The sequence below is a fragment of the Oncorhynchus clarkii genome, chromosome 21 (assembly GCF_045791955.1).
Source record: "Oncorhynchus clarkii lewisi isolate Uvic-CL-2024 chromosome 21, UVic_Ocla_1.0, whole genome shotgun sequence".
NCBI lineage: Eukaryota > Metazoa > Chordata > Actinopteri > Salmoniformes > Salmonidae > Oncorhynchus > Oncorhynchus clarkii.
The window spans coordinates 9,903,408-9,916,579 of record NC_092167.1 but is presented as its reverse complement, the minus strand read 5'-3'; positions in this window follow the sequence as shown (position 1 = coordinate 9,916,579).

Here is a 13,172-nt window from a genome sequence, read left to right as displayed (position 1 = left end):
CATTGATGTTAGGGGTCCCCTCATGCCAGTGACTGTCACTATACAAGGACATTAAGAGGCACTGTTGCTGTTTGTGTTACTGCAGAGTGATTGTTTCCCCCCGTCTATAGCCTGCATCACTTCACTACTCCTTTCTCTGTACTGTCGTATCACACATCTACAAGTTATTCTCAAAGTCCAACAGTGAGGTTGTACCGCTGTGCCAATCTGAAGGGATCCGCTTCACTCTCAAGCACTCTATCTGAATGTCCTGAGTGCTGGCCAAACCAGTGGGGTAGAGAGGACTCCTAAAGATGTTGGGGGGGGGGGGGGGGGGGGGGGGGGGGGGGGGGGGGGCAGGGAGGAACAGTGGTACAGAGTGAGACTCTCCCTGGTCGCTGCAGGACTCTGCTGGCCTGGCTGGCTTCCCTCCAAACATCCCAGAGATCCACCCAACTAGCTGCCAGGCAATGGAGGGGTCCCGGGACTCATTGGGAATGAGAAATCACCTACTCATCATGTCCACTAACCATCCCAGTACCCAGACTCAAGGACTTTGAGTCAGTAATGGAGAGAGAGAGTGGGCTCTGTTCACAAACAGACCCCACAGAGCCCCAGGACAGCAACAGAATTAGACCCAACCAAATCATGAGAAAACTAAAAGATAATTACTTGACACATTGAAAATAATTTACCAAAAAACAGAGCAAACTAGAATACTATTTGGCCCTAAACAGAGTATACCTGACCACTGTGACTGATCCAAAATTAAGGATACCTTTGACTGTGTACAGACTCAGTGAGCATAGCCTTGCTGTTGAGAAAGGCCGCCGAAGGCAGACCTGGCTCTCAAGAGAAGACAGGCTATGTGCACACTGCCCACAAAATGGGGTGGAAACTGAGCTGCACTTCCTAACCTCCTGCCAAATGTATGACATTTTAGAGACACATACTCAGATTACACAGACCCACAAAGAATTCGAAAACAAATCCAATTTTGATGAACTCCCATATATATGGGGTGAAATGCCACAGTGTGCAATCACAGCAGCAAGATGTCTGACTTGTTGTCACAAGAAAAGGGCAACCAGTGAAGAACAAACACCATTGTAAATACAACCTATATTTATGTTTATTTATTTTCCCTTTTGTACTTTAACTATTTGCACATCATTACAACACTGTATATATACATAATATGACATTTGATATGTTGTAACGTCTGCTTCCAACTCACACTCTCAAACACCTAGATCCCCTGAACTCAGCTCACTCTCCAGATCCCAATAACCTGAATTCTAATCACCTGTTCACACACCTGTATGTCATTATCACACACTATCTAGTTCAGTTCATCACTGCGAGGTATTGTTTGTTTTGTGACACATTTCTTTCAGAGCTCTGTTTTTCCCGTGATCTACCCCTCCCGTGTATAATAGTTTTTGCCTGCCTCACTAATGACGCCTTTTGCCTATTCCTTGCCTGTACTTTAGCCTATCGTATTTCCTGTTATCTACCTATTGCCTGATCTCCTGGACTAGGTTACTAGCATTTTCCCTGCCTGTACAGTTGCCCTTTTGGATCCCCTGTGTATGACCTTCTGCCTGCCCCTGGACCCAGCTACCTGCCTCCTCATGTGGTCCTATGCAATAAACACCTGCTGCGCCCTGCGCTTGAAACCAGCTCTCTGTCTCCCCTTGTGTTCATTACATATGTCTTTATTCTTTTGGAAGTGTAATGTTTACTGTTAATTTATTATTGTTTATTTCCCTTTGGTTAATTATCTATTTCACTTGCTTTGGCAATGTAAACATATGTTTCCCATGCCAATAAATCCCTTAAATTGAATTGAGAGAGAGAGATAAGGAAGAAGTGAAGTGAAAATGTGGTGCAGTCTCAGAGGGAGAGAGGATGAAATGGGGGAGAAGATAAGGAGAGGCAGGAAGAGACACTGCAGGAACTAGAAAGAGCAGTGAAGAAACGGAATCTGGAAAAAGGAACTTCCGTAACTCAAACTTCCATAAATCAACAAGTGTAATGCCTGTCTGGTGTACTAAAAGCAAGCATGACGTAATAAAATCCTGCATTGTTTGTCATGTGTCTGGCTATGTCTATGTCTGTGTGTGCATTTCTACAGTATACTGCAGGAACTAGAAAGAGCAGTGAAGAAACGGAATCTGGAAAAAGGAACTTCCGTAACTCAAACTTCCATAAATCAACAAGTGTAATGTCTGTCTGGTGTACTAAAAGCAAGCATGACGTAATAAAATCCTGCATTGTTTGTCATGTGTCTGGCTATGTCTATGTCTGTGTGTGCATTTCTGCAGTATACACATCTAGCAGCAACTACAGCACGTTTGTCACTTACAATAACATTAAGATGTCATCAGTGTAAAAAAGAAATACTTTTGAACATATCTTGAGGGATATTGTATGATCCAAGAATGGATGCCGTATGATGAGTAATGATGGAATTTGTCAGCCTGTGGCAGAATGATAGAAGGCATTACCATACTTATGAGGTTCATGTGAGATGACACCAGAAAATGGTTTGCCAAAATGCGGTGCAGTCTCATTACTTTCTGCTGCACAAACGTAGGCTACTTTATACCCAAAAGTGGCTGTTCTCTGACTTTGATTTAAAGTAAACAGACAAGGCACAAATCTAACTGCTCCTAAATGCCAATCAGATACAGTCCAGACCACAGAAGCCTGGTGGCACCCTTAATTGGGGAGGATGGGCTCGTGGTAATGGCTGGAGCGGATAGGTGGAATGGTATCAAATACATCAAACATGTTTTAATGCCTTTCCGTTTACTCCATTCCAGCCATTATTATGAGCCGTCCTCCCCTCATCAGCCTCCACTGGTCCAGACAGGTATATACTACTCGGAGCAGCTCAGAGGAGCAGCACCAATGCCCCAGCCACACTAAATACACACTAAATAACTGCAATCAGCCACAGCATTCAGGGCCAAGACGCTCAGGGGTTTCATAGAAAGGAAGATAAATATGTGATGTTTCCTCATTAGCTCTCCATCCCTCCTCACCCTTGAGATAGCCTGGCCTAGGGCTCGTCAGGCCTGCCTTTACCGTACTGCTAGGAAACTCTTCTCCAAGAAGAGGCGAATGGACTGGTGACCTCCGTGATCATTAAACTAAGGGGGTAATAAACAGATATGAAGGCCGGAGCTAATAACCTGACCATAAGTAGAAAATGGCGAAATCGACCAACTTCCTGATTCCCAATTAATTGTGATGCATGATTTCCCTTTAGATTCGCTCGACGAGGCTTAATGTTACCACCACTCAAATGTTCAGCATCATTAGTGGAATATAAAGGGCCCTACCATCACTCTTCCCCTCTCCAGTGGTTTGTTATTGCCCTCATCCCGCCAAGTGATTTAAACTCATGGCCAAGAGCACCGTCTCTTTTACACCTCCACTGTCCATATGACTAAACTTTAACAATGGCTGTAAAAATAAAACACTCTTCCCTGTACACGAGCGGTGAGGCACATCATAAAAGGAAATCTCTTTTTTTACATTGGTGTTGATGTGGTGGCGACAGAAAAAGCCTATTACAGCAATGATTTCGTTTTTTGCTTAATTGATCATGGAAGAATGACAAACCACATCATAAATGGAACACATTACGGAATGTTTTGTCCTTTCTAAATTGAGAAATTGTCACGATCGTTTGTAGAGAAGGACCAAGGGGCAGCGTGATTACAGTTCCACATCATTTATTAAAGTGAAACTATAAAACAAAACAAGAAACAACGCACCATGACTAAAGCGGTGCTACATACACTAACTCAAAATACAAAATTCAATATCCCACAAAACACATGTGGAAAAAGGCTACCTAAATATGATCCCCAATTAGAGACAACGATTACCAGCTGCCTCTAATTGGGAACCATATCAAGCACACCAACATAGAAATATGAACTAGAACTAGAACACCCCAGTCACACCCTGACCTACTACACCATTGAGAAACAATGGCTCTCTATGGTCAGGGCGTGACCGAAATGATCTGTATTGAGTTAGTAAGTATAGATTATAGCAATCCATATTGTTTGTGATGGGAAGCCTCTTCCAGTTTTGACAGAGTGTCACATTGGTATGAATGATTCAGGAGACAAGCGCACATTTTTTATTTTATTTTACCCAAATTACAGTGTGCCGTGTAAAGGCACGGGGACAAAGACCAAAGACCAAACAAACACTATACAAAACAAAGGGTAGAAACCCAAACAAAAGAGACCCCACAATCATCTGCGCAATCCACAATGGCACGAAAGCCAAAACACACAGCACCGGTACTCACATGAACCAACGGACATTGTAACAATAATCGACAGGATACTGGTAAACCAAGAGAACACTTATACAATTACTAATCACTGGGAATAGGAGCCAGGTGTGCGTAATGAAAGTTTCGGAGGGATCTGTGACACAGAGAGGCTGGTTTTGTATTTCAAGCCTGAGAAAGGCTGATAACAATGGCTTTCTCAGGAGATGGTTCTATGGCTCCTGTCCTGCCTTCTGCCGTGACCAGAGCTGGCTGATGAATGTGTCTCATCCTGTCTGGGAACGACTGCTACATGCACAGGGAATCATTTTCAATTTCCTTATACCTGTCTTGCTCCACTTGGCACGATTGATTGTTACTTCTCATTTAGTTTTGAGACCAAGAGACCCCAGGTTGGGCTGAAACTATTTCATCTATCCCGCCCGCTTCAGAAATCAAATCAAATTGTATTTTTCACATGCACCGAATACAACAGGTGTAGACGTATATACAAGGAGTACCGGTAGCGAGTTAAAGTGCAGGGGTAATTGAGGTAATATTCTAGGAAGGGGTAAAAGTGACTATGCAATCAGGATAGATAATAAACTAGCAGAAGTACACGTGGAAAGTGTGACAGTGTGTCTGTGTGTGAGTGAGTGTGTGTGTGTAGGAGTGTCAGTGTAGTATGTGTGAGTGTGTGGGTAGAGACTACTGTGTGCATAGAGCCAGTGCAAGAATGTCAATACACATACATACAAAAATACACATACACCAGATAGGTGGTTAACCCTTCAACAGTCTTATGGAGTCGGGTAGAAGCTGTTTGGAGCCTTTTGGTCCCAGACTTGGAGCTCCATTACCGCTTGCCGACTTGGGTGGCAGAGTCTTTTTTTAGGGCCTTCCTCTGACTCTGCCTTGTATAGAGGTCCTGGATGGCAGGGAACTTGGCCCCAGTGATGTACTGGGCCATACGCACTACCCTCTGTAGCCTCTTGCAGTCGGATGCCAAGGAGATGCCATAACAAGCGGGGTTTCAGCCAGTCAAGATGCTGTCAATGGTGCAGCTTTAGAACATATTGAGGATCTAAGGGCCCGTTACAAATATTTTTAGCCTCCTGAGGGTGAGGAGGCGTTGTCGTGCACTCTTCACGACTGTGTTGTGTGCTCAGTGTGGATGTTGCCTGTAACCCATGGCTTTTGGTTAGGATATGTACATTGTCATCATCAATACACTTATTAATGAAGCCGGTGACTGATGTGGTAAATTCCTCAATACCATTGGATGAATCCCAGAACATATTCCAGGTTGTACAAGCAAAACCTTCCTGTAGCTTAGCATCCGCTTCATGTAACCACTTCCGTATTGAGTGCGTCACTGGTACTTCCTGTTTGAGTTTTTGCTTGTAAGCAGGAATCTGGAGGATAAGGTTATGGTCAGATTTGCCAAATGGAGGGTGAGGGAGAGCTTTGTATGCATCTCTGTGTGTGTCGTAAAGGAGATCTAGGACTTTGTATGCGTCTCTGTGTGTGTCGTAAAGGAGATCTAGGACTTTGTATGCGTCTGTGTGTGTCGTAAAGGAGATCTAGGACTTTGTATGCGTCTCTGTGTGTGTCGTAAAGGAGATCTAGGACTTTGTATGCGTCTCTGTGTGTGTAGTAAAGGAGATCTAGGACTTTGTATGCGTCTCTGTGTGTGTCGTAAAGGAGATCTAGGACTTTGTATGCGTCTCTGTGTGTGTCGTAAAGGAGATCTAGGACTTTGTATGCGTCTCTGTGTGTGTCGTAAAGGAGATCTAGGACTTTGTATGCGTCTCTGTGTGTGTCGTAAAGGAGATCTAGGACTTTGTATGCGTCTCTGTGTGTGTCGTAAAGGAGATCTAGGACTTTGTATGCGTCTCTGTGTGTGTCGTAAAGGAGATCTAGGACTTTGTATGCGTCTCTGTGTGTGTCGTAAAGGAGATCTAGGACTTTGTATGCGTCTGTGTGTGTAGTAAAGGAGATCTAGGACTTTGTATGCGTCTCTGTGTGTGTCGTAAAGGAGATCTAGGACTTTGTATGCGTCTCTGTGTGTGTCGTAAAGGAGATCTAGGACTTTGTATGCGTCTCTGTGTGTGTCGTAAAGGAGATCTAGGACTTTGTATGCGTCGCTGTGTGTGTCGTAAAGGAAATCTAGGACTTTGTATGCGTCTCTGTGTGTGTCGTAAAGGAGATCTAGGACTTTGTATGCGTCTCTGTGTGTGTCGTAAAGGAGATCTAGGACTTTGTATGCGTCTCTGTGTGTGTAGTAAAGGAGATCTAGGACTTCGTATGCGTCTCTGTGTGTGTCGTAAAGGAGATCTAGGACTTTGTATGCGACTCTGTGTGTGTCGTAAAGGAGATCTAGGACTTTTTATGCGTCTCTGTGTGTGTCGTAAAGGAGATCTAGGACTTTGTATGCGTCTCTGTGTGTGTCGTAAAGGAGATCTAGGACTTTGTATGCGTCTCTGTGTGTGTCGTAAAGGAGATCTAGGACTTTGTATGCGTCTCTGTGTGTGTAGTAAAGGAGATCTAGGATTTTGTATGCGTCTCTGTGTGTGTCGTAAAGGAGATCTAGGACTTTGTATGCGTCTCTGTGTGTGTAGTAAAGGAGATCTAGGACTTTGTATGCGTCTCTGTGTGTGTCGTAAAGGAGATCTAGGACTTTGTATGCGTCTCTGTGTGTGTCGTAAAGGAGATCTAGGACTTTGTATGCGTCTCTGTGTGTGTCGTAAAGGAGATCTAGGACTTTGTATGCGTCTCTGTGTGTGTAGTAAAGGAGATCTAGGACTTTGTATGCGTCTCTGTGTGTGTCGTAAAGGAGATCTAGGACTTTGTATGCGTCTCTGTGTGTGTAGTAAAGGAGATCTAGGACTTTGTATGCGTCTCTGTGTGTGTCGTAAAGGAGATCTAGGACTTTGTATGCGTCTCTGTGTGTGTCGTAAAGGAGATCTAGGACTTTGTATGCGTCTCTGTGTGTGTCGTAAAGGAGATCTAGGACTTTGTATGCGTCTCTGTGTGTGTCGTAAAGGAGATCTAGGACTTTGTATGCGTCTCTGTGTGTGTCGTAAAGGAGATCTAGGACTTTGTATGCGTCTCTGTGTGTGTAGTAAAGGAGATCTAGGACTTTGTATGCGTCTCTGTGTGTGTCGTAAAGGAGATCTAGGACTTTGTATGCGTCTCTGTGTGTGTAGTAAAGGAGCTCTAGGACTTTGTATGCGTCTCTGTGTGTGTCGTAAAGGAGATCTAGGACTTTGTATGCGTCTCTGTGTGTGTCGTAAAGGAGATCTAGGACTTTGTATGCGTCTCTGTGTGTGTCGTAAAGGAAATCTAGACATGCTGGTACAAATGAGGTAAAACTGATTTCAGTTTTCCTGCATTAAAATGACAGGCCACCAGGAGAGCTGCCGTTCTGTCCTGCCGATGTATAGAACAACCAGCTAGATTTATATTTTACACGTACTTGTTCAGCCATGATTCTGAGAAACATAGCATATTAAAGTTCTTCAGGTCACGTTGATAGGATAGTCTCGAACGGAGCTCGTCCAGTTTATTCTCCAGTGATTGCAGGTTCGCCAATAGAACGGAGGGTAGAGGCGGTTTATCCACTCTCCTCCTTCTCCGGGTTTGGACCTGATCCGGGATAATCAATAAATGATGTCCTTCTCCTCCGACTCATTGAAGTAGAAGACCTCATTCAAGGTTAGTGATAGCTGTTCTGATCTCCAGAAGCTCTTTTCAGTCATAGGAAACGATGGCGGGTACATTATGGACAAAAATTGAGAAATAGCGCGTAAAACAGCTGCTAGTCCCTCAAGCTGCATTTTTTTTTTGTTGCAATCCTCAGCCCTTGTTTGTCACAAATAACTTGCACTCGTGTTAGGCTGTGACTGTTGGTTGTCCCCTCCTTTCTCTCTTGTTCTCCAATCCAAAATGATACCTATCAAGTGTGGTTGCCAGGCTTGACAGAGCTCCTCATAGTTTGGGGTTGATTACAACAATCTGAACCTTGGACCCCAATTAAATCTCATCTTCCTAACACTGATATGCACAATTTGGCACAACGGGATAGTGCCCATCCCCATTTCCTGTGAGTTGTTGTCCAAGTGACAATATGAGCGGATGCAGGAAAGCATTTCTCATAAAAGGAGATTTGCATTTTTATGAGTCGGTTATGTGTGTCTGCCGTTTCCTATGAGGTCGGTCTAAGAGAATGTCATCACTGAATGATACATAATCTGTAGCGAGAAACACGTGTTTATGAAGCCACTGTCCTTTTGCTGACAGGTACTACTGGCAGATAGTTGTTAACCCTATCAGTCCCGAGACCCCAGCAAAAATTGCCTTTTTATTCCTCTGACGTTTATTTATCTGCATGTCCAGCCCTCATATTCAGCCTCACAATGAAGTGTTTTACCATTTTCTTTTCAGGACATCCAGGGCTACAAACTGAATCCAATTTGACATAAACAGTTGCATTCCTGAGTTTTATTGACACATTTCAACAACAACAAAAACCTCCAGCCAAAGCAAAAATCTGATAAAAATGAATTTAAATGAACGCTGTAAGAAAATAAATAGTTTGCTTAGTGGGAGATGAATATCTCACTAGTCAGTGACAACTGTGTGGAGTTTGTGACAGCAACTTTGTGAGTTTATTACAGTATTACAGACAGTATGTCCTGGGATTTCCTATGATCTTCTATGTAGAGGAACCCCTTACTTTCTCATCACTCTTGTAAAGCTTGGGAGCATCATGAAGCAAAATAGCTTTCATAGATAATGTTTAATAGTTTGTAGCTCAAACTATTCTGACTCTACAGATGTTTTTGAAAAAAAAGACCTGGCCCCGGACCCCTTCGGGATCCACCCTTGTCTCACAGACACCTCTCTAGCTCAGCCACTGTTAATCACACAATAAATAGGCACATCCAATGGTACAACCCAGAGGTATGTAGCTCAAACACACAATGTTTAAAAGCGGTAGAAGTCTAGAATCATGCTGGGGCGACGGTGGGACTCATTTGGTTAAATGAAGTTTATTTTCAAACTTTTTAATAAGGATTTGCTGTCTTTGGAGAGCATGACATACAGATGTGGTTCTGTATCAATGGACACAGTTTATTTCAGAGATTTTTCTTCAAGTCAGCGTGCTATTACGATCCTCGCAACTATGCAACTATGCCGCAGAGTGTTTTTAAACTCTTGCTCTAACTAGTAATTAGGACAGTGTCCTTGTCATGGTAAGTACACCGCAAAAATATATTCTAGTACTTCACTGATTTTGGTCTTGAAGTCATTTCTGGCCATCTCCGCAGTCTGCAGTGAAATGGCAAAGCCTTCTGCTGCGGTTGATTTTAAAAGACAGGGAGTTTTTACTTTCAAATACCCCCCCCCCCGTCTGCGTGCACAGAAACACTCTCCACTATGCACGCAATATGTTTTGCCACTGCAGCGAAGGTTTTATGTTCTTCAGATAATAGGTTAGTCTAAGAAAGGTAAGCCGCGGCAGAAACATCACTAAGCTCGGAGGGGAGCAAAGGCCAAATTGGCTCGTATGTGCAGTTCACCGCGGCAACTGTCTCAGTAAGTCACCTCTAAGAGTTTCCAGATCATACACATTTGGTGTATTTACCAGGCTCAGACTAAATGTCCTCAACAGTAACACCACGATACAGGCTCAAACTCCTCTTCTGTAAATAGTCACAGACAGAGTGCGCTGCGCTGCTAAGTGTCATTGTTCAAACAACTTGACTATATTGAATACGACAGACCAATCCGATCCCAATATAGCCTTATGAACCAAAGTAGCCAATACAGATATGGATCTCCTTCCATTTGTTCGTGAACAGAAAGTGAACAGAAAAACTAGAGGTACAGCAGGCGTGCACTTGGGTTTGAACACACATTCATATGACAGTCATATGAGGTGAACAGTGACAACAAACAGGTTGATGGTTGTCTATTCTTCTATTCGTCTCTGACTGCAAGACTGTTTGTGACGACACCCATTGGTCTCTATTGCAAAAACGTTCTATTTAATAATCGATACATCAGCTTTGGCAAACAGTGATATGTTCCAGATGTGTGGATCTTCCTGTCCTCTAGCAGTCTCATACAACAGAATAACGATTTGAGGTCTTCTTTCCTGAGCAGTCAATGTTAGCGACAGATTCATGGTTCATCTATTCGGGCAGATTTCAGTGCTTTGTCCAACCTACCATCGCTATCACTTCAATTAATTACTCTCAATTAAGACACTATAAACCAATCTAAAGAATTGCTAATAAGCTAATTTAGGGACAATGAAGACTGAAACAGAGATGGTGAATGGAAGATAATGAACTCTAAGCTTGATGTCATCCCTGTCTGCCGCTCGTCTCCTCACTATGCGACGGGAGGGATTCACTGATTGACATCAAATCAATCAAGACTTTTCGGTGGAAACTGGAAATATGGAAGATGGATGGATACCTCTACAAAATGGCCAACAAGACATCAAAAGGAGCCATGAAGATAGAGATGCCGAGGTTTGGAACATACTGTCGAACACAGCTACTTAACCAGACCGTGTTGTCTAAAACATATACCGTAGGATGACAGCTGTATGATAAGAGTATTTACTGTATTATTTACTGTAAACACACGATAAAAGACACTATAGGCATGTCATAGTACTGAAGCTGAGAGCATGTAAATGGGGCCAAACATAGTGCAAGGAGTGGCTACCAGGTCACCTGACTGACACCAAAACACACCTATTATGGGCTGATGCTAACAAAACATTACATACACTCATTACTGTCACCCACCAGTCAGAAATCTGAGTGAGACCATTAGGCAATGCGGGAACTAAAGAGCATTGCACCTTATTTCTGAAGAAAGCAATGTTCGTCCATGTTGCAACAGCAATACGTTCATGCTAATATGTGTTGTAATTGCATGATAGTCAGGCCCCATGTGTCAACAAGCGCTGTTCAGCAGAGTGCTTATTAGCTGGCGGGAGACTTCGGGAAATGTGATTGGTCATGCTTCAAGCAGCAAGAGCTGTATAACCAATGGAATTGAGTGAATCATTTCAACATCTCATCCCCTTCGCTTTTTGTGATATTTTGCACTTAACTATGTTATATTACATGTTTGATTTGGTTATAAACCAAAACAAATGTCCTTCCTTTTCACTGGTGGGTAAAATCAATGAGTAACGGAACAAATTGTGTCAGATGCTTGTCCCTGGCTTCCATCTAAATGTCTTCCACCTGACTCTTTATTGATTTGTGCATATTTTGTGAGATGTAGCGTTTCACTCTCTCTCTTTCTCCCTTCACCCCTCTCGTCGCCAGGGTCCCAGGTGGATTCAGAGCAGCCCAATTTGTCATTGACTTGTCAGGCCTGAATAAGACAAACTGCTCCATGCTCATTTATCTGTTATAACACCATACCCTGAGGATTCTGGGTCAGGGGCTCACTGAGGGGATACGTACGTTACAATGTATTGTTGATGTGAGAGGTTCATGTAAAAAGATATGATAGTGCCATAATATCATGTGTACTCTCTAGGATGCACTGCCCAACAATATTGTAGTGCTCTTCACCCCTGCCCCCGATGGTCCACGGTGTGTGTATGGTTATCACACCTGCTTTAGCTGGTCAAGGTCTGGATGATCCGTTGAAAAGTAGAAATAGGTGTTTTGGCACTAGGCTGGGTCAAATGGCTGCATCCACTGCAGGATATGTATTGATACTGGAGCAGGGAAAAGGGAAAACATATGTTACTATCCTTCCCCAAAGGAATTCGGGACTCACTTTTCCTGCAACCCAATGCAGATGAGCTTCCTGATTTAAATAAAGTAGCTGAAAACCCACACTAACACACGGTTATATTAACAGTATTGTACTTTTCTTGTATCCTACTTTTGGCCAGCTAATAGCCTAACCACCGATCAAGCAACATTATAGACTAAAAGTTACAATCCTGTTGCTGCATGATTATTTTGCTATCACAATATAGGTCAAATTAAGATCCTCTGATAGCTCCAGGATTAATGAGTGTCCAGTAACTCAAACACACTGTGTCAACCAGGGGAGCACTTGAACACGAGTATTTGAAGAGGGCCATATTGATATCCTGATGTCAATCATGACACGGCTGCAGACAGGACTCTAGGGTTCCATTGGGACTCCCCACTATACTCCACCTCCCTAAGGCCTGCTCATGGGAGAGAAGAGCATTACTGGGTTATTACACTGGACTAGACTGAAGGAAGAAAGATCTTCTGTATTTCGTAACACCGTGCTTGAGAACGTATGGCTCTGAATACATACATAGTGGAAGAATAGCCCCTTAATGAATATTTTGATTCACGTGTGGGTCTTTAACACATCTGAATTTGATGAAAGACAGTCCATTAACAGAAGATACTCTCTCTCCATCTGCCCTCTAATTGAGGCCAACCTTTAGCTGTCTCTAGTGTACCACTTCAATATGCTGCTCTTGATCATCCTCTCCTCTTTTAATCTCTGTGTGTGTGTGTGTGTGTGTGTGTGTGTGTGTGTGTGCGCGCGCGCGTGCGTGCGTGCGTGTGCAGTATGCATCAGACTGTTGTCCTATATTTCCTGGTTCTTGTCAGACTTGATTAATAACACATCTCCCATTAACAAGAGCATTAACACCAGCTTTTTGTTTGTCTTCCTAATTACAGTGTTGGGAGATGCTTAATGCTGACAGTTGCATTTATGATGAAAATATAAACTTGTCACTTCACATCTCGAGAAAACAACGGAACTCCATGGCTTTATCCGGTTCATGTTTCTTTTCCTCACAGGCCCCCCTCTACTTCACATTATGTAAAGTAAATTATATGCAGGCATTCCATCC